Below are 21,988 nucleotides of genomic sequence, written 5' to 3' on the forward strand. Positions count from 1 at the left end.
TGAATGCTCCTTTATGAAAGGGTGACGAAAATGCCTTGGTTCTCTTTCATGAAAGGGTGACGAAGGGTGACAAAGGGCGACTTGATGCTCTTTGATGACCGATAAACGAAAAGAGACTTGATGCTCTTTTATGAAAGGGTGACGAAAATGACTGATCATATTTGATGAAAGGGTGACAAAGGGTGGCTTGATGCTCTTTTATGAAAGGATGACGAAGGGCGACTTTATGCTCTTTGATGACCGGTAAACGAAAGAGTCTTGATGCTCTTTTATGACAGGGGGATGAAACGAGACTTGATACTCTTTTAAGAAAGGTTGACAAAAAAGGACTTGGTGCTCTTATATGAAAGGGTAAAGAAGAGCGACTTTATGCTCTTTGTTGAAAGGGTGACGAAGGGTGACTTGATGCTTTTTTATGAAAGGGTGCCGAAATATAATTGATTTTCTTTGATGAAAGGGTGACGACGGGCAACTTGATGCTTCTTGACGAAAGGGAGACGAGACTGAATGCTCCTTTTTGAAAGGGTGACGAAAATGCCTTGGTTCTCTTTCATGAAAGGGTGACGAAGGGTGACAAAGGGCGACTTGATGCTCTTTGATGACCGATAAACGAAAAGAGACTTGATGCTCTTTTATGAAAGGGTGACGAAAATGACTGATCATATTTGATGAAAGGGTGACAAAGGGTGGCTTGATGCTCTTTTATGAAAGGATAACGAAGGGCGACTTTATGCTCTTTGATTACCGGTAAATGAAAGAGTCTTGATGCTCTTTTATGACAGGGGGATGAAACGAGACTTGATACTCTTTTAAGAAAGGTTGACAAAAAATGACTTGGTGCTCCAGGCCTCTACAAAAAATTTTTTCGTCACTTGCCCTGTTGGGCAAGTGATGAAAAAATTTGCTTGCCCGATAGAAAAAACTGCTTGCCCAATTTTTAAAATAATTTTTTCATTATGACGGCACTACTCTTATTTTTATTAAGGTATACAAAATAACAATTGAGAATCATGTCCAGTATAAAAGAACACACATTGAAAAGGATATTTTCAGCAACGTAGGCCCGAGTCTTTATGTTTATTTTGGAGAAAAAAAATCGATATTTTATGGGTATTTAAGGTTTTATAAAACTCTTCAACAAAAGTTGCTAAAATTTCATATTTTGCATCTTTAAATCCATGAAATGGCTACCTGCGTAACATATTTCCTTAGAATTGCTTTCATTTACCGTAGTTGGAAACTATAAAGAAAGCCAGTGAAAAATGTTCAGCTCTTTATTGACTCGGAAAAAATTATTTTATCAAAAGTGGAGAGGCTAAAATTTCACATTTTGCATCTTTAAATCCATGAAATGGTCATTTATTTTCCATATTTCCTTGATTTAAAAAAAAATTAGTTGGAAACCATCAAGTCTTTTCTTCATCATTTTATGATGTTCCACTCGGTCAATAATTTTATCTACATGTTTTCACATGCTACTTTTTTTTCTATCTGTTCACTTATTAATGAATTATTAGTAACATTGTTTAATATTGTATGATTTTTAAGTAATTTTTTTCACTATGCTTAGAATCTTGGGTGTGTGTGTGTGTGTTTGTGTGGGTGTGACTGTGAGTTGAACTTTGATTTAAATGAATTCAATATCTAATTTCTACTTCGCCTATTCCAGTACAATAACCTGTACTCGGCCATGTAATAAAGGCCCACATACCCTAACTTTTCCTGAAGTTCTTTGAAAACGCAGACTTCTACGAAAATTGCATTTCTCTATGGGGGAGTCTAAATTTGGTGAGAATGTATTCATTAATAACTTAAATATACATGACAATGAAGAAATCATCAAACTTTATTGGAAGTTTTGAATAATATACCCGAAATGTAAACTCTGTCTGAAACAGAAAATCACCATCAAAGAGGCCTTTACTGAGCGAATTCTCCCCCAGAGCTCTGGCAGAGAGACAGAGCTCAGACTGGCTAGCTAGTATGCGCACGTGTGTGAGCCTCCCGCCGGCCTTGTAAAATAGATGGAGCTTTGTTTGATGATTTATTGTCTGATATTTACCTCATCCCCTCAAAAAGGGAAACAAATGAATTTTAAGTTATATTTAACCAATACGGCAAGTTATTTTGAATGTTAATAGGCCGTTTTGAGAAGCAAAGCCGAATGACATGACAACTCACCAATGCGAGGTTACTAGACTCTGTGATTTATTTCCTGTGTAATTCTAATTATTTTATCACAGAATTGTGATATCGGAAGGGGGAAAATGTGCATTAGAAATTGCACATGGTGGTAGTCATAATGGACCCCTATACTACATTCAACTGTTTCCCGGCCATTGCGTTGATTTTTTCATACCTGGTACCATGTATGGAAATACGTGGTACAGAAAAAATAACGCAATTTCGGAATTTGAAACTGCGCTACTCGCTATTTTTTAAGGCTTATTCATGATTTTGGATGATTTATGGAAAAACGAGGTACGGTACTGAAAAAAAAGACGCAACAACCACTTGCCCGATCGGGCAATTGACTTTGAGAGGTGCTTGCCCGCACGTCATTTTCACTTGCCCCGGGCAAGCGGGCAAGCGGGTTTGTCGCGCCCTGCTGCTCTTATATGAAAGGGTAAAGAAGAGCGACTTTATGCTCTTTGTTGAAAAGGTGACGAACGGCGACTTGATGCTCTTTTATGAAATGGTGGCGAAAGTGAATTGATGCTCTCTTATGAAAGGATGACGAAAGTGAATTGTTGCTCTTTGATGAAAGGGAGATGAAGGGCGATTTGATGATCTTTGATGAAAGATTGACGAAAAGAGACTTGATGCTCTTTGATGACAAGGTGACGAATCGCGACTTGATGCTCTTTTATGAAATGGTGGCGAAAGTGAATTGATGCTCTCTTATGAAAGGATGACGAAAGTGTATTGTTGCTCTTTGATGAAAGGGAGATGAAGGGCGATTTGATGCTCTTTGATGAAAGATTGACGAAAAGAGACTTGATGCTCTTTAATGACAGGGGGACAAAACGAGACTTGATGCTCTTTTAAGAAAGGTTGACAAAAAGTGACTTGGTGCCTTTTTTATGAAATGGTGACGAAGGGCGACTTGATGCTCTTTGTTGAAAGGGTGACGAAGGGTGACTTGATGCTTTTTTATGAAAGGGTGCCGAAATATAATTGATGCTCTTATGAAAGGGTGACAAAAGTGAATCGTTGCTCTTTGAAAGGGGATGAAGGGCGATTTGATGCTGTTTGATGAAATGGAGACGAAAGAGACTTGATGCGCTTTGATGAAAAGGAAATGAATAGTAAATAAAAAGCGACTTGATGATCTTTGATGAAAGGGAGACGAAAAATGACATGTTGCAATTTGATGAAAGGGTGACGAAGAGTGACTTGATTCTCTTTGATGACGGGGTACAAAAAGAGACTTGTTTTTTCATGAAAGGGTGACGAAAATGACTTGATCATCTTTGATGAAAGGATGACAAAGAGTAACGTTATGCTCTTTGATGAAAGGGTGACGAAGGGCGACTTGATGCTCTATGATAAAAGGGTGACGAAGGGCGACTTGATGCTCTTTGATGGAAGGGTGACGAAAAATGACTTGATATTGTTTTGTGACAGGGGGAGGACGAAAGAGACTTGCACTTATGAAAGGGTGACGAAAAATGACTTGATGCACTTTTATGACAGGGTGACAAAGGGCGACTTGATGATCTTGGATGAAAGGGCGACGAAGGGCGACTTGATGCTCTCTTATGAACGGGGGGCGAAAATTTACTTGATGCTCTTTAATGGAAGGGTGACGAAAATGATTTAGTTCTCTTTTATGAGAGGGTGACGAAGGGCGACGAAGAGTGACTCGTTGCTCTTTGATGAAAGTGTGACGAAGGGTGACGAAGGGCAACTTTATGCTTTTTGGTGAAAGAGAGATGAAGGGCGAATTGATGCACTTTGATGACAGGGAGACGAAAGAGACTTGTCTTTTATAAATGGGTGATGAAAAGTGGCTTGGTGCTTTTTTGTGAAAGGGGGACGAAGGGCAACCTGATGCTTTTTGATGAAAGGGAGACAAAAAGAGACTTAATGCTCTTTTTTAAAAAGGGTGATGAATGATTACTTGATGTTATTTGGCGAAAGGATGACGAAGAGTGACTTGGTGCTCTTTGATGAAAGAGGGAAGAAACGTGTTGGTGTTTTCTTATGAAAGGGTGACGAAAAGTTACGATGCTCGTTGATGAAAGGGTGATGAAGAGTGTCTTGATGCTCTATAATGAAAGGGTGACGAAAATGATTTGGTTCTCTTTTATGAGAGGGTGACGAAGGGCGACGAAGAGTGACTCGTTGCTCTTTGATAAAAGGGTGACGAAGGGTGACAAAGGGCAACTTGATGCTCTTTGATGAAAGAGAGATGAACGGCGAATTGATGCACTTTGATGACAGGGAGACGAAAAGAGATTTAATGCTCTTTGTTGAAAGGGAGATGAATAGGGTGACGAAGGGCTACGAAGAGTGACAAATGGCAACTTGATGAAGGGCGAATCATTGTTCTTTGATGAAAGGGCGACGAAAGGTTTTGGTGTTTTTATGAAAGGGTGACGAAAAGTGAAACGATACCCTTTGATGAAAGGGTGACAAAAGTTACGATGCACTTTGATGAAAGGGTGATGAAGAGTGACTCTGATGCTCTTTGATGAAAGGATGATGAATGATGATTTGATGCTCTATGATGAAAGGGTGGCAAAGAGTGGATGAAAGGTGACGTGTTGTTCTGTGATGAAAGGGAGACAACGAGTGGTAGATATTTGATGAAACTTTGACGAAGAGTTGTAGATGAAAGGCCTGTTGCTTTATGAAGAAAGGGCGACAAATAGTTGTAGTTGGAATGTCCCGTGTTACTATATGATGAAAGGGCGACGAAGAAAGGTACCTAGTTGCTATGGTATAAAATATAATAATCAGTATACCCTATGTTCTATCGTGTCGAACAAAATAACCTAATTTCAATCATACTCTACACATAATGTACTTGGTTTACTTAAAACCCTTGTTTCTAATTCCTCTTTAAAAAATTCATAAAATGTTCATTTATGTGCGTTGCAGTGACATTCCTTTTTGTTCCATAGGCATGTGGCTTGCGCAGAGCTTGGTTCATTTTTACGAGGTTTTTTTCCTAGTCATTATGGTTGCAGAAACTTCTCTCCAAAACTGCGCGAGGACGTATTGACCTCCCATTACAGATCTGTAACAAACAAGATGAATATTTTTTTCTGATGATCGAGTGGCATTTTGATTACACTTGAATTATAATTACATATACCATATAGATCTAGAATATAAACTAAACTTCCAAAGAATATTGGCAATTGATGTTTTCTAGGCCTACTCGTCATTTCTATTTGTAAAATAGAACTGATATCAAATCAATGTTCTTACTACCGTAGTTTCATAATCACCATTGTGAAATTGAGTGCTTTGTATAACTAGTTTAAAATTCAAAATAATTTTGCTTAGAAAACTATCGAAAAATTGCCTTTTTTTAAAACGGACCAACTGACAATCACAGCTTGCCGTTTAACGTCCCATTGTGTCTTTCGGTTCCATAATATATTGTTTCTCTCTAGCGTTCTGGTAACTAATGCGATTTTTCTTCGATGAGTGCATGTCGGAAAGCTTCAGTATGTCCGTTTTAAAGGCTAACGATTTTGCCGTAACTTATTTAAGAACAACGTCTCCGTCACTAGATTATATGTATGCGCATGTTCTAAATAATTTCAAATTAAAATTACGAAAATCTGAACAGCAATAAATCAATAAATATATATACTTATAGCAGTAATCAAGATTGTTAAGGAATTTAAACTCACCATGATCATTCAAACGAACGAGACGAGCGATGATTTATGATGTGCTTATCGAGCTGATGAGGATAATGATTAAAAGCGAGAAACATACGATCGCACGAAGAGAATTAACGAATGAACGATTGTTAACAGCGGAAATTTTGCTTACCGAAAGTCTAATGTCATAAGGTCTATCCCAATCAGGCTGAAAATAAGCAACCTTTAGGTAACATTACAGCAATCTTCTTGACATGAAATAACAAATTTTAAGGAGCTAGTTTAAGAACAAGCTTAAACTGTCAGGCGCCTATTGGGGACCTAATGTGTAAATTTTGCCTAAAAATCCTGACACTAAACTTGGCCTTAACAAACCAGCTCGATAAAATTCATAGTTTCATTAAGATCATGAAGTGATATTACTGTATTATTACACAAGTAAATTATTCTTGCTCATGCATGTTTACCATTTTTTACTCAGGTCGACAGGCCGATAATATAAGCAACGATTTGTTTTTATCGCAATCTAGACGCCTCTTGTATTACGTAGGTATTCCGAGCATTCCATACCTGAAATATAAACACACAAATAAATCAAAGTAATTAAAATAGCATAGTTTTGATAATGGTTTCTAAATGTAATAAGCATAAATGAAATATGCACTAAATCTAGACTACGAACCAAATTTATTGTCTGGTTTGACAATGATCATCACTATCACTACTTTCATAATCGTAAAGAGACTTAACTGTAATTCGTGCTAAACAATAATTGAGTATTATATTCATTATAAAACCTTGTTACAGAAAAGTGTCTGTTTCAGTTAGGTTCTAAATAACCAAAAGTAAATTAGGCTTTTGTCAGAAGCTATTTTCCCCACTCTACAGGCCCATGACCCTTTCCTATCTACGAGATCTAAACCATTACGTGTGTGGGGCTGTGCGTGGGACTGTTATAGCTTCAAACTGCCGATCAAGAATTGCGAAAATCCCATCTGAGCATCTTAAAAAAAGATCTAGGGCTAAAATATATAAAGTTGTTAAATTCCAAGCTCCTCTTTTCCTTATCAAACTTTTACCTCTGAATATTGGAAAATTGTTTGCCACTCCTTGTAATCACCTCATCAAATTGCTACTAGTTTGATTATCTTAATTATCAAATTTAGCTTTTATTAACTAATTAGTGTAAAGCCTCTCATATTTCAAAAAATGAAGATAATTTTACTAAGAACAATATTGCATTATAGCATTACATGCACGTGCATGAGAACGTGGTTCAATATAAAAATGTTACATGCAAATTACAGAATTTGAATTACAACACTAAATCAAACGAATGAAGAGACTAGTGTCTGAAATATAATCTGAAAAGAGTATTAATCTAAACTTACCGACATCATTTAAACGAACGAGACGATCGATTAATGAATTGCATATAAAGCCGTGACGATTTAAAGCGAGAAAGCGTGAAACGTACGATCGCATGAAAAGAATTAACGTATGACGACTTTTACAACGCATTTTTGCTAATTGAAAGTATGTCAGAAGGTAAAAAGACAAACGAGTCCGACCTCAACTGTTTTTTTTTTCGGAACATTCCAATCATCCTAATCACGTTGAAAATAAGCAACCTTTAGTTGACAATACAGCAATTTTCTTGACATGAAATAACAAATCTTAACGAGCTAGTTTAAGAACAAGCTTAAACTGTCAGGCGCCTACTGGGGACCTAATGTATAAATTTTGCCTAGAAATCCTGACACTAAACTTGGCCTTAACAAACCAGCTCGATAAAATTCATAGTTTCATTAAGATCATGAAGTGTACTGTTCTACAGGTAACTAATTCTGACTCATGTATGAGTTTTACCATGTTTACTCAGGTCGACAGGCCGATAATATACTCGACGATCCTTTTTTTTAACAATCTAGCGGGCGCCTCTTGTATCATGTAAATATTTTGAGCATTCCATACCTGAAACATAAACACAAAAATATCAATGTTAATTATAATGAAAAGCTTTGGTCTGATAATGGTTTCTTAATCTAATAGATGAATTATGCACTAGATCTAGAATATAAAGAAACTTCAGTGTTATTTTAATTTGACAATGATCATCATTATCACCTTCACCATGTTCATAATCATCATAAACCCTTTTTGTTTCAGCAATGTTTTCTTTTCAGTTAGTTTCTAAATAACCGAAAAAATTAGCTTTTGTCAGGTGAGCTTTTGTCATGTAAGCTATTACTGTTATCATTTTCCTACTCTACGCGTCTATGGCTCTTTCCTATCATGCCTATTCGACATGGCAACTGCCTCTAAAATCCATTTCTTCATTACGTGTGTGGGACTGCGCGTGATACTGTTGATATAGCTTCAAATTGTCGAATAAGAATTAAGAAAAGATCTAGGCCTAAAGTACATGAAGTCGTGGACTTCTGAATAAACCTTGTCCTTATCCACCTTTTGATGCTGAATATTGGATATCTTTCATCATCTGCAAGTATCATTTAGTATATTAATGTCGCTACTGGCTCTAGTCTCATCATTATCAAATTCAGCGCTTTGTATATAACTAGTTGTTCTGAAGGCCTATTCATATTAACAAGATTTAAGATAATTTTACTAATTGTTTCCATCACAGTATTAAATGTGCGTGCATTAGAATGTTGCTCTACATAAAATATTACTTCTAAGTTAAGAACTTTTAATTATAGCAATAAATCAATAGAAAAATATATCAGCAAAGAGATTTTCAAAGAGTGGCAATGATTTTAAACTTACCGCGATCATTCAAACGAACGAGACGATCGATGATTTATGATGTGCATATTGAGAATGACCATTGAAAGCGAGGAACATACGATCGCACGAAAATAATCGACGAATCAACGACTCTATTATGTTGGAAGCTCCTTGATAATTTTTGCTAATCAAAACTATAACGTCAGAACGCAAAACAACTAACGATAGTTGGGCCTAAATAAGGCACAACCTCAACATTTTTTTTTATCAAAACAGTCGAACTATCCCAACCACGTTGAAAATAAGCAACCTTTAGTTGACAATACAGTAATCTTCTTGACATGAAACAATAAATCTTAACGAGCTGGTTTAAAGAACAAGCTTAAACTGTCAGGCGCCTACTGGGGACCTAATGAAACCTAAAGAAATCCTGACACTAAACTTGCCTTCAACAAACCAGCTCGATAAAATTCTTAGTTTCATTAAGATCAGTAATATTACTTTATTGTTCTACAGGTAAATAATTCTTGCAGAATGTTGCTCACGTTCCAGGGGTTAACTCAGGTAAACAGGCAGAAAAGATATGCTAATATTTTTTGTTGTTGTTTTCCAATCTAAACGTGTCGGTGTATCATGTCGATATTTTGAGCATTCCATACCTGAAACATAAACACACAATAAGAACAAGGTTAATGAAATAGCTTGATTTTGATAAATCATTAATCTAGTAAATGACTTAGGCATTAGATCTAGCATATAAAACACACTTCTTTGTCTTATATTTCGGAAAGATCATCATTATCATCACTTTTATAATCATAATCACTTTTAGCATAAATTTTAGTAGTAGATCCATGATTTCAGCAAGGTTCTAAATAAACTTCATTGTCTTTTATAAATGACAATAATCATCAAATCCCTTTCCTAATCATGATAGACCTTTTTGTTTCAGCAAGGTTTTCTGCATCAGTTAGATTCTACATAAAGATCATAGTATGTCATATTTTACAATGATCATCATTACTTTTATAATAATCATCTTAAACCTTTCATCATAAGCCTTTTTTGTTTGAGCAAGGCTTTCTGAATCAGATAGGTACTAAATAAACTCCATTTTTTTTTACAAATATCACTATAATCACTTTCATAATAATCATAATCCCTTTTGTTTCAGTTAGATTATGAATAAAGTTAATTTTAATTCATATTTGACAATCATAACTTTCATCATCATCATAAACATTTTAGTTTCAGCAAGGTTTTCTGTTTCAGTTAGATTCTAAGTAAACTTCATCGTCCGTCATATTTGACATTAATCATTATAATCATTTTTATCATAAACATTTTCGTTTTAGCAAGTTTTTTGTCAGTTAGATTCTGAATACACTACATTGTGTTTCATATTTGTTAATGAACATTATTTTTATAATAATCACCATAAACCTATTCGTTTGGGTTAGATTCTAAATACACTACACGGTCTTTCATATTCGTATTTGGCAACATTCAAATTTTTATAATAATTAAACCTTTTTGTTTCATCAAGGTTTTCTGCATCAGATAGATTCTAAATAAACTTTATCGTCCGTCATATTTGACAATCATCACTATTATCACTTTCATCATCATCATCATAAACCTTTTCGTTTCAGGAAGGTTTTCTGTTTCAGTTATATTCTAAATAAACTTCATTTACATTTTACTTTTATAATAATCATCATAAACCTTTTTGTTTCAGCAAGGTTTTCTGTTTCTGTTAGGTTCTAAAAAACCGAAAGAAAGCTAGGTTTCTGTCAAGTATTCTATCATTATTATCACCTACCCCTCTTTATGCACCCATGGCCCTTTCCCATCCACGATCCTGTGAGTTACAACCATGGTAACGATCTCTAGATCTATTATTACGTGTGTGGGACTGTGTTTGGGACTGTTGCAGAACAAGAAGTACGGATATTACCATCTGAGCATAAATTGACAAAAAGATCTAGGTTCTAACATATATCAATTTGTGGAATTCTGAACTACTATTGCCCTTTTCCAACTTTGGATCTTTGTCACTCATTCTAGCTATCATTTAATAAACCATCCATCTCACTTATACTTGACTTCTTGAAGATTACCGAAATAACTCTGTATGGTCTTGAATTTCGGGACTGTGCACTGCACCAATTTATTGTTAATGAAGAAATGTATTATTCAGAACTTAACGAATATACTTACCATGCCCAAATGAAATATGCGGAATTAGAAAAAGAACAAAAATTAAATGAAACTCACCTTGTAATCATACGGATCGGATATGGACAAACGTGATGTCCAGTTTCGGATGCGAAATCGATTTAACGCCCGAAATATCGAATATAATTGTTTTACGCAAATTTCACCAGCCAATATCTTGGCATGTGATTTTTTTTCATTCAGGGGCGGTGCCAGGGTATTAGGGGCAAGACTACCAAAACGGTGACAGTATTATTTTATCAATTCAAGGGTAGGGTTTGTTAGAGTTTAACGACCCAAAACTTGAATACTGTCTTATCGTTCTTGTTTCTTATCCTCTTTTTTGTTTGATTTTTCATCGGGGGTGAGACCCCCTGCCCATCGCTCTGGAAGGCGGGGGTGATGCGTGTGTTATTCATCATCGGCAGCACCCCTAGAAATCTGGTAGGTAAGCCAAATAACATAAATTTACCAAAAATCTCCTTCATTATGTAGCGAAAACTTTTTTTTGGTTTGCTTGTCAAATTTATCGTTAACAAAATGACCTTCGTTTTGTATTGAAAACTTTTTTTTGCTTGTCAAATTTAAATCGGCACATCCTGTTCAAAAATCGTTCCCAGAGCCTAGGTGCCCTCTGCAAGTGGAACCGCCCCTGAATACACCGACGAACAATTCTAGGAGAATTGTCGGGAAAGGGTAAAAGCCTTACCACCTTTTTGTTAAAAAAAAGTGGTAAAGCTTTCGGCGAACATTCAATAAAATTATGAATTGAATGTCATTACCCGTAGGTGACAACACAGCAATCTTCTTGACATGACACATTAAATTTTATGGAAAAGGGCTAAAGAATAAGTTTCGGCCAGGCGCCTATTCTACGCCTACAGGGGGGGGGGGGGGGGCTACATAAACTTACGCTACGAATCCTGGCACTAAAACCTAAACTTAACCAATTTCCATAGATTTTAAAGTTTCATTAAGACCATTAAGTGATATTGCTGTATTGTTCTACGGGTAAAAGGACTCACTCATACAGCAACGTTTGATCAGTCTCAGCATGTTCATCTGTCCTCTCTTTGACGGCGTCGCCATGCATCCATGATCCAACACATATTCAGTAACTTCACAATTTTTCATATGTTCCAATAAAGAAATATTTCTCTAAAGCTCCACAAACGTGTCTATCCGCTGATGGTCACAAAATAACTAAGTTCAAATTTATAAATCAAGGGCAGAACAACCGTCTTGAGACCCATCAACAAACCTCCCGTGACTTAGCTGGGGCTGAGGTTCGGATTAGCCTCGGCGAAGCTCTGCCGTGAAAATGGTTTTCTAGTCCGCATATAAAATTGAAGAGTTTCTGGCCAAGAAAAAGTTTGCTAAGTGATCCTGTATCTCAAGTTCTTTCTGTCGATATTACAAATGGATAAATATTCGCCGGCTACCAAAGATATCTTCTTAAATATAAATTACATCCCGTTTGCGTAGTTCCTGTATTGTTGGACCTGTGTGCCTGTCTGTCCTCGGGGAGAAAGGATTCTGCTTGATCACTTGACTTAAAATATGACGCATTAATTTTGATATGATGAGCTGGATGCAGTTGGCGCCAATACATGCACCTGTGCAGTAGAGCAAGGAATGTATCGCAAAGAATGTTACTAACAAGTTCTCCGTTCTTCGTGTCCATATTCTACAAATGTAGCCTTCTTATCTGAAGCCACCAGGTCTCCCCGGCTGCACTTCTCACTGATGTTACAGCACTGGAGGAGATGTGGTATTTTGGCTGTGATGAATTAGTCGACAATGTCTGAATTAGAACACAGGCCAAGTCTTTACCGAGGAAACGTGTGTCGCACTTTTGATTCCATCTTCATTTCCAACTTTTGAAGCGAATTCTGGATAAATTGCGAACTCCCCAAATCGGTCAAAACTGTGGAATTGAATAAAACACACAAAAAGTATTGTGAATACCAGAACAATATTGATTAGAATTAGTTATCGGCATTAAATTGCATTACTAGTATCCTGAATCAAAGGAGTGCCACAGGCTGAAAAATTATTTTAACAGATAAAAAAATTGAGACGGACAAAACAAAATTGGACAAAGAATATCGAATTCATGCACGATAAAGGTCTGCATTATTTTGGTGAATAGGTTCAATGCATTTCAATATTTGATAGGCAAATTTATGTCATATCCCAACTTCTACTATATTTTATTGTATGAAATAAATCAATAATTTATTATGTTTATTCAAATTTTGTCCCCCATGAGTGAAAAAAAAATCGTACGACAGCTGAATCATTGCATTAGATATTTATGTTGATTTCATTATGAGGGAGACATATACACACACACACTAAAATGTGAAACGATTATAAGGAGAAAGTGGGGACATTACATTAATTCCCCTAATGAATATTCGTGACGAATTCATAAAACTGTTGTCGGAAAAATATTAGCAATCTTTAAATTTCAATAATCGTTATTTTCAGATTTTTATGAAATTTTCAGCATTTTGCTGTGAATTTTACTTTTGTTTGTATTAAACCAAACTCATGAAATAGTTCCAATAATATGGAATACAATAAAAAGTGAAATGTGTATTTAGTATCAGCCCATTTTTTTACAATACAAATTCATGACGGATTGCATATTAGGCCTAGTGCTACCTTATGTTGTCAAAATGTCATCAAATTTTCAAATTCAGCTTCAACTTCATGTTTTAATTTGAATGTACGACAGTTGGCTGAAATCATCCAACCTTCGCAAACTGACTTTGTTTGGTCCTTGCTACTTATATATTTTAAATGAAACCAGTTGTCAATCTTGGTTTTACATTATTGAAGGAAAGGGTTAAAAAATATACTTTCATAATGAAAAAAAATACAAATGCATGAGATGACATCAACTAAGCTAGCTCATTGCATATTTATTAAGACATGCTTAAAATTGTTTGAAAATAACGCGACAGTTTTAGACAACTTCAAATTCGTCGTTAATCATCTGATGTCGATCAAATATTCAGTGTCTGTTGGGTTTATGATCTTATTCTATTCAATAGAACTTTTTTTCAGCCGGGGGGGGGGGACATTTCACGAAATGACTTGTCTGACGTTTTATCCGACAAAACCCATTTCATTCGACAGTAAACATTGTAACTGTGCTTCCTAGAAAATCAAAATAAAGGGAAGTTGTTTGATTTCTATCTAAATAAATACTTTAGAGCAAAATGCTGAAATTTTGATCAAAATCGGATAACAAATAAAGTTATTGAATTTTAAAGATTTGCATTATTCCAGTGAAAATTTTCTAGGCATATCTTTATGAATATTCATTAGTAGGGCTGATGATTTCATATCCCCACCTGTTATTTTGTATTTTATTATATGAAATTAGGTTCATTAACAAATTGTATACCATGAACTAAAACAATTGGATTGACAACTAATTAAGTGAATTATAGTTATTTATTGTCGCAACTTATTTCATCATAATGGAGCCACATCATTTTCACATGTATGAAAAAATGTATCAATTATGACTTTCATGTAAAATCATAAGAAAAAGGAAAGTGGGGATATATGACATCCTCAGCCCACTTAAATATTCATGATAATGTGCACAGGCCTATAGCTGTTATTAAAAATATAAAAATTCAACTTTATTTATTATCTGATTTTGATGAAATTGTCAGCACTTTGCTTTAGTGGATTTTACTCTATTTGTTTAGATGTAAATATTTTCAGCTCGGACCATCTTTAAAGTCAGTGTTTAGTGACATGCCTGTGTAAAGTGATACGACACTCCGCACGTGCCGCACATCATCCTTCAACATGGCCAATGGGTCGGGAAATTTACGTCTTTTTTTAATGAGCGCGTGCTTGCATCCGTGAAATGTACAAAATTCTCTGGTCGAACGCAAAAGTGAAATACCTCGCTTGTTATTTCATATATTTACTGTAGCTAATTACAACAGCGAATTTGGGCTAGTGAGATCGAAGAATGTGAAAGAGAGAAAGAAAAGAGAGCGGGACGGGTAGTACCCTTACAAGGTGAGGGGCGCATAAGGAAATTGCCCCCCCCCCGAAATAAAAAAAAATAAAAAAAGATGTAAAGTAAATCCATCCTCTCTTGCCCCAAAACATTTTCAGTTACCCTTCACTGTCCCCGCCCCAGCTTAAACAAACACACACACATCCTAATCCCGCCAATGTAGTCTTGAGGACTCCATGGTGATGTCTTTAAAAAATGACATATATTGACAAGAAGTATATGTCATTTTTAAGACATCATCATGGAGTCCTCAAGACTACAATGAACAGTGGAGAAATAAATATCTTCCTTACGCTTAACTGTAATTTTTGTTCTCTCAAAATCGATGATTTAAGACCCCTCCCTTTAAAATATGCTGATTTTTGCTGAAACCTCAAGCACATATATATATATATACCTCGCATGTTGTGTGAGTGATATAGAATAGTTTACTTTTTAAAGATGGTTACAATAATATTATCATTATCCTTTTAAGATTATTTGTTGTACCATGGGGGGGGGTCAAAATTCACGATTTTGCCCTGATTGCATCAAATTATAAAAAGGATATAAAAGTCCTATTATGTTAATTGTAGATGCTTTCGATATAAAATATTGACTTACCAAGATCTTCCACGGCTCTTAGTACAGGATAGGCTAAAGGCAGGAAGATGTCACGCCTCCTGTTCTCGTCTGATCTTACAATAACTGTCGAGTTTCTTCCTTGTCTTTATTTCTTCAGTATATCTCTCCTGATGTTTCGAGGCCGACCTATCCTAAAAAAAATACCAATGGCCAGTCAAAATTAGAGTCTTTAATTTTTTCAGATCTGAACATTTTTTTGGTTAGGGGTAGATATCTGAAATCTTTTGTCTTATCAGATATGATTTAAAAGACTTTTGTCCTATTTTTTTTAAATTAATTTATCGGAGTGGACATCTTGTCTTTTTCTGGTTGATACTGTCTTCTGGTTAAACTTGGATTCAAAGTCTTATTGTATCGCACAATTATTTAACTGTTCAATAAATAGGCTCCGTCGTCTGTTTTAATCCAATGTAAAGGTAAATTAAACAGTTGAAATTAACCTTCGAGAAATTAGATTCATTATCTATCTTCACGATTCAATGGAAATGTAAAATGCATTTGACCGTAGCCTTCACATGCTTATATGCCCTTTACATAACATAATTTTTGTTTGTGTCAAGTAACAAAAATGATCAAAAATTCACTTCATGCATTATATTTCATAAAAATAAAAGATTTAGATAATAAACTAACCTCTTTGCTTGCCTTTCAGATGACATTAATTGTCTAAACTTGTCGGATGAAACTGATAAACGTGGAATTGTAGCCCTCATCCAAACATACTACAATTGAACTGATGAGGAGCTGGAAAGGCGCGGATTAATACATTTTCGCATTCAGATCATTCGGTCTTCTTGGTGGTCACAAGGGGCGGGTACTGCATACCATAAATTGGGGAGGGACACGAAACAATTGCTAATTATATCTTCCAGCTATCCCAAATGTTAAAGAATTACAAAATTTCCTTCATTTTGGGGTTTGGATTGCCCCCACTTCATCAGATAGGACGAGAGAGCCAAATAATTGACCCAGGACAGAACGACGTTGGTGTTTCATCAGTATCAATATATTCCCTCTTTATTTAATTTCGGTAAAATAAAAAAAATCAAAATTAGACTGCATAGTCGACTGATGGAGATCACAATAATCTTAACCTCTTCGTATTTTGTTAAACTATTGATAAAAAATCTTCGGGACTACCCCCCCCCCTGCAGCCCCCTACCAATGTAGCATTGTCCAGGGCGTGGTCCATGCACTTTTTTCGTTCAGTCGGATAAATAAATTCGAATTGAGTGAAACGGTCAGTTGAATAGGCAACACTACCAAAAGATTTGTTTGACGTCGAAATATTCTATTCACCTGGATCTTCACTGGTCATTACCAAGACATGACACAATAAAATTAGTCAATGAATTTCAATGACTGATTGGCTGTGAGCCAATTAGGTTCGTGGATTTTAGTAGCTCATCACAATAGTCCGTGAAAATAACTTGTTTCGTGAAAATGCTCTCCTGATCAGTGAAACATACATTGTTGTTGGCATAGGTAAAATACTTTCTGACCCATCACAATACCTTGTAACAGGTGCATAGCGTTCCTTAAGTCAAGACGTTTTGTTCGCTCTCGGCTAGCTTGCTAGAACCATCTGTTAATAGCTATATGCTAGAACGAATTAATCAATTGATTTGGATCCCTTGTTATGTAGTTTATTCATCGGTCATGAGATGGATTAAAAGATTCAAAAGAGTATTAATCTGGGCAATGGGCACCATATTATATTTATAGGCATTGGCGACGGAAGGCAAACAATTTAAAGAGGGGGGGGGGGGGGGTCACCTTAAATTTCGGGATTGACACAGGTTAAAATAAGCCAGTTCGTTGTTCCTTTCTGCGCATGATCAGAGGAAGGTCATTTGTAGTAATGCAACATGGTGGTTTAAAATCTAATGAGATAAGCACCAACTTTGATGTCTGGATTATTCATATATTCTTTTGAAATTGTGGGTTTCATTTACATTCACAAAAAACAACAATGCTTCCACGAACGACTGGTATTTCACAGTTTGCCAGAAAGTGGGTATTTCCCAAATCAAATCATGGTTCCTACGAAGCTCCAGTTTTATGTCATGCAGGGGCGTACCCAGGATTTTCCAAGGGGGGGGGTGGCACATTTTCCCGACGAAAACTTTGACCAAAAAAAAAGAGAGAAGGTTTTCCACCAACAAATAAGGACATTTCGTCCACGAAAAAAAAAATAGACAAGAAAAAAAGAAATTAAGAAAAAGGTATTCGTTTTCAAAAGGGGGGGGCACACTTCTGTTTAATAGTGGCATTTTTTACAATTTAATTGGGCCTCTCAAAGGGGGGGGGGGGGCACGGGCCGGCTTTGTCCCCCCCCTTGATCCGCCAGTAGGTCCATGTGCAAACATATACACAATGAATAAAGCTTCATACAATCTCCAAAATGATAAAAACAGCTACATATAGTTGATGTTCTTTTTCTGCAAACGATCATTCCATTTGTTTTTCCTCAATTTCGCACTACTGTACGTGGGCGGTGTTTATCGAACATTGAGCAATAGGGTGCCTATTCAGATTATTCAGATTCAGATTAACATTTATTTGGTATAAGATAAAAATGAAATTACAATAATATAATGTAAAACAACGTAGTAAATAAAATACCAGGATTGCTAAAAAAGTTAAAAACTTGTAAACAAGCAACCCTCGACATATAAAATAATCAAATACAATGAGAATACAATTACATAAGATAAAAAAAAATATATACATAAAATAAATAACGATGTAAATATAACAAGAAAGTCATACGAAAACTTAAGGATTAACTAACATTAGAGAAATAGTAAGAATCATTCAGCATAATTTGAATATATCAATAAGTGGCAAGTATTGTGCTCTTTAATTTATTTTTGAATGAAATGTAATTGAAAGTACCCTTTAAATCACTGTTTAAAGAATTCCATTTTTTTGATCCCTGAAATCTAATTGATCTATTTTGTAAAAAAGAATTTGTAAATTTTGGAAGACGAAAGTCGCCCTTTTTTCTTGTATTAATTGAATGATAATCGGAGTTCAAATGAAAACTGTCATAAAAACTATCTGGTAACATGGAGTATTTCAATTTATACATAAATAAAGATGTTCCTTGGGAAAGAATATCTGCAAATTTGAGTAATTTCAAAGATTTAAACAATGGAGATGTGTGTGCCCTGAAGGTGGCGTTGCAGCATAAACGTGTCATGTATTTCCGGATGTAAGTGCTTCAATTTCATGACTGACTTTTTGCCTTATATACTGTGTAAATAAATTATACTGCACCAACACCCTTATTATATTACGGGCCTACAATATGCCAGTTGGATAGTACATGAACTTTGAGAAACTGCGCTAACACCTAGGATGATAATTAATGAACATAAACATGTAAACGTTTCGAATTATTCTGCTATCGCAACCGTTCTGAAAACTGTTCTTCCAGCGGGCCTCGCTTAGCATAATTTATTATTACCCCGAAATTTTTTATATTAAGACAAGAAAAAGTCCCATTATAAGGACTGTTTATCTCTCCAATTTATCTTTCCAATCCACTAATGCAAACGTAAGTACGGACTGGCATTTTTTTTATATATAATAAGCATTAAAAAGGGAGGAATCTTTTATTAGTCATGAAAAAAGAAGTATTGGTTGAAAACTATGATAAAGGGGCGCTTAATTGCGCAGTGGAATAAAGAAGGAGAGCCATTTTTCTTACTTCTTGCATTTTATTTTCCTATGATATGAGTTCTATCGCCAGAAACACTGGTGTAAATCCAATCCGAGCAGTGAGGGATGAAAGTAATATATTGACCTGAAAATAAAAAAATTTGGGGACACCCCCACAACTATGGCTGTATACGGGGGTACATATCTGTCTACACAATCCTTTTATCTTTTCGTGAAAGGTCTCTAAAGATTTTTTTTATGGCTATAATAATGAATTTGTTGTGTTATAACTATACTGAACTTAATATCCAAATGCAAGCGAGCAAATTTTCAGTCATTGGAAGACATGTCGATAAAAATCGTTTTTCATGAGCTGATTATTGGATAATGTGCCGAATGAGCATAGTGTAGGTGGAAAAAAGAATGTTGCCCCAAAACTTCTTTCAAGTGGTGTGTAATTATCACGGGCTGGGGTATATTATAACTGCGTGCATATTGATACACTATCTTTCACTTGAAGGACTATCACAGTGATGGTTATATTGTAATGGATTTCTTGTGACGTAAACTACTGGTTTACATTCAATATGCTAATGCGAGCGAAGCGAGCGAGCAAATTTTCCATCGTTGGAAGAAACAGAATAATCATCAAATCGTCTTTCAAGGGATCGAGTGTAATAATGGAAAATTGCGATGGTAAGCGTACTTAGCGAGCCTTAAAAAAGTTGCTTTAGTCGTTTAAATTATTTATTTGGAAAAACGCGTGACTATCATTGTGGGCACGTCGTGGTCTAGTGGTTCTGACTCTCGTCCGTCAAGCAAAGGGACTTGTGTTCAATCATAGCCATGGCGTGCTTTCCTTCAGCAAGAAATTTATCCACACTGTGCTTCACTCGACCCAGTGGAGATGAATGGGCTATACCCGGCAGGATTGATTGGCGTCGCATGCACTGCGTGCCGGTAATGGTAGCTCGAGCTAAACCGGTGTAATAATAGCATTGATTTTGACTTCTTGAGACGCGGATCGTGATAACGATGACCAAGCAAGTTAATTGTATAGATCTATTTAGTCTCTATTTTAATCGATATTTGGTATCAACAAAAACAATATCATCGTCATCGTCAGTATCATCATCAGCAGCAGCAGCATCACCATCATCATCCGTATACATTCGTAATTCCGAAGCTTCGTTATTCCGAAGGTTCGGATATTCCGAAGGTTCGTTACTCCGAAAACGAAATAAGGTTCGTTGTTCCGAAGGTTCGTTTATCCGAAAACGAAATGACGTTCGTTGTTCATTTCGTTTTCGGACAAACGAACCTTCGGTATTACGAACCTCATTTCGTTTTCGGATTAACGAACCTTCGGAATTACGACACTCATTTCGTTTTCGGACTAACGAACCTTCGGAATTACGACACTCATTTCCTTTTCGGATTAACGAACCTTCGGAATTACGCCACAAATGTTCGGGTTAACGAACCCTTTTTCGTTTTCGGATTAACGAATATCGAGGTATAGGCAATTTACGTGTTTCGAAATTACGAACCTTCGGAATTACGAAGTGTAACCATCATCATCATCATCATTATCAGCATTATCATCATCATAGTCATCATCATCATCACCACCATCATCTGCATCATCATCAATGTACTCTACATCCTTTATTAAAATTAAGGAAAATCATCTCATCACTTGTACCACCAATATCATACAGATCCGATAGAGAAAACTTACATGCAAATCATTTATACTTATAATCTTATATTTTGGGGGTAAATATCAAAGTTTCCTCTTCAATAGTGACATGGATATTTTGGTCTATTTTCAAATTAAACAATACCCAGTACATCATCGGATATAGATATAGAACTACTCAACTCAAGAATTTTCTTTAAAATTTAGAGTCATGGAACACAATTTCAGTTTGCTTCTCATAAATACTCGAAGTTTGAAAAAAAAATAATCACTGGAATCACTTCCTTTTACTCCAATATTGGTGTCACAGAAGCATGGCTTCACAATATACTTCACCTTAAATATTGGATTTGCAAAACTACTATGTTGTTAGGCGAAATCGTGAAGAAAAGTTGGCAAATCAACTTTATGTACCAAATCAATTTTGCAATATTCCTTCCAACACCCACTGTTCAGGAATAAAAAAAACATCTCAAATCAAGCAAATTACAAGGGCATGATGGAATAAGCACCTGTCTTGTTAAACATAGTATTGCGTCTCTTTTGAGTCATGTTTTCAATCTATCGATCAGCACCGGCAAATGATCTTACCAAAGAATTATGATCTTACCAATAAGGAAATAGAAAGTATATTTTTAGGACTAAGATATTGCACACTGAATAGTAGATTAAGGGAGTTCCAGTATAAAATCTTGCATAATATTATATACACTAACCACCCCCTTTTCCGTTTTGGTCTTGTTTTCGACCAATTTATGCTCATTTTGTGAAAAGGAAGAAGAAACGAATGAATATTTATTTTATACTTGTGAATTTTCAAAATCACTTTGGGATCTGTGTGCAAGAAGTTTAAATTCTGAAATAAATAAATTTAGTTGGCAGGAAATTCTTTTCGGGAAGCAGGAGAAAAGTAAAGGTAAATATCAATTAATTAATCATGTTTTGATTTTAGTTAAATAACTTATTTACAAAAACCGAGAATTAAAAAAAAATCCTTCATTGATTGAAATAAAAAATAGTATTAGGGGGATCAAAGAGAAGAAAATAAATTAGCAACAAAGAGAGGGACTCTTACAATCCATTGCTCTAAATGGGAAAACTTAAATAATAGACCATTTATTGGAGCCCAGAGCC

This window comes from Lytechinus variegatus, chromosome 7 (genome assembly GCF_018143015.1).
Source record: "Lytechinus variegatus isolate NC3 chromosome 7, Lvar_3.0, whole genome shotgun sequence".
NCBI lineage: Eukaryota > Metazoa > Echinodermata > Echinoidea > Temnopleuroida > Toxopneustidae > Lytechinus > Lytechinus variegatus.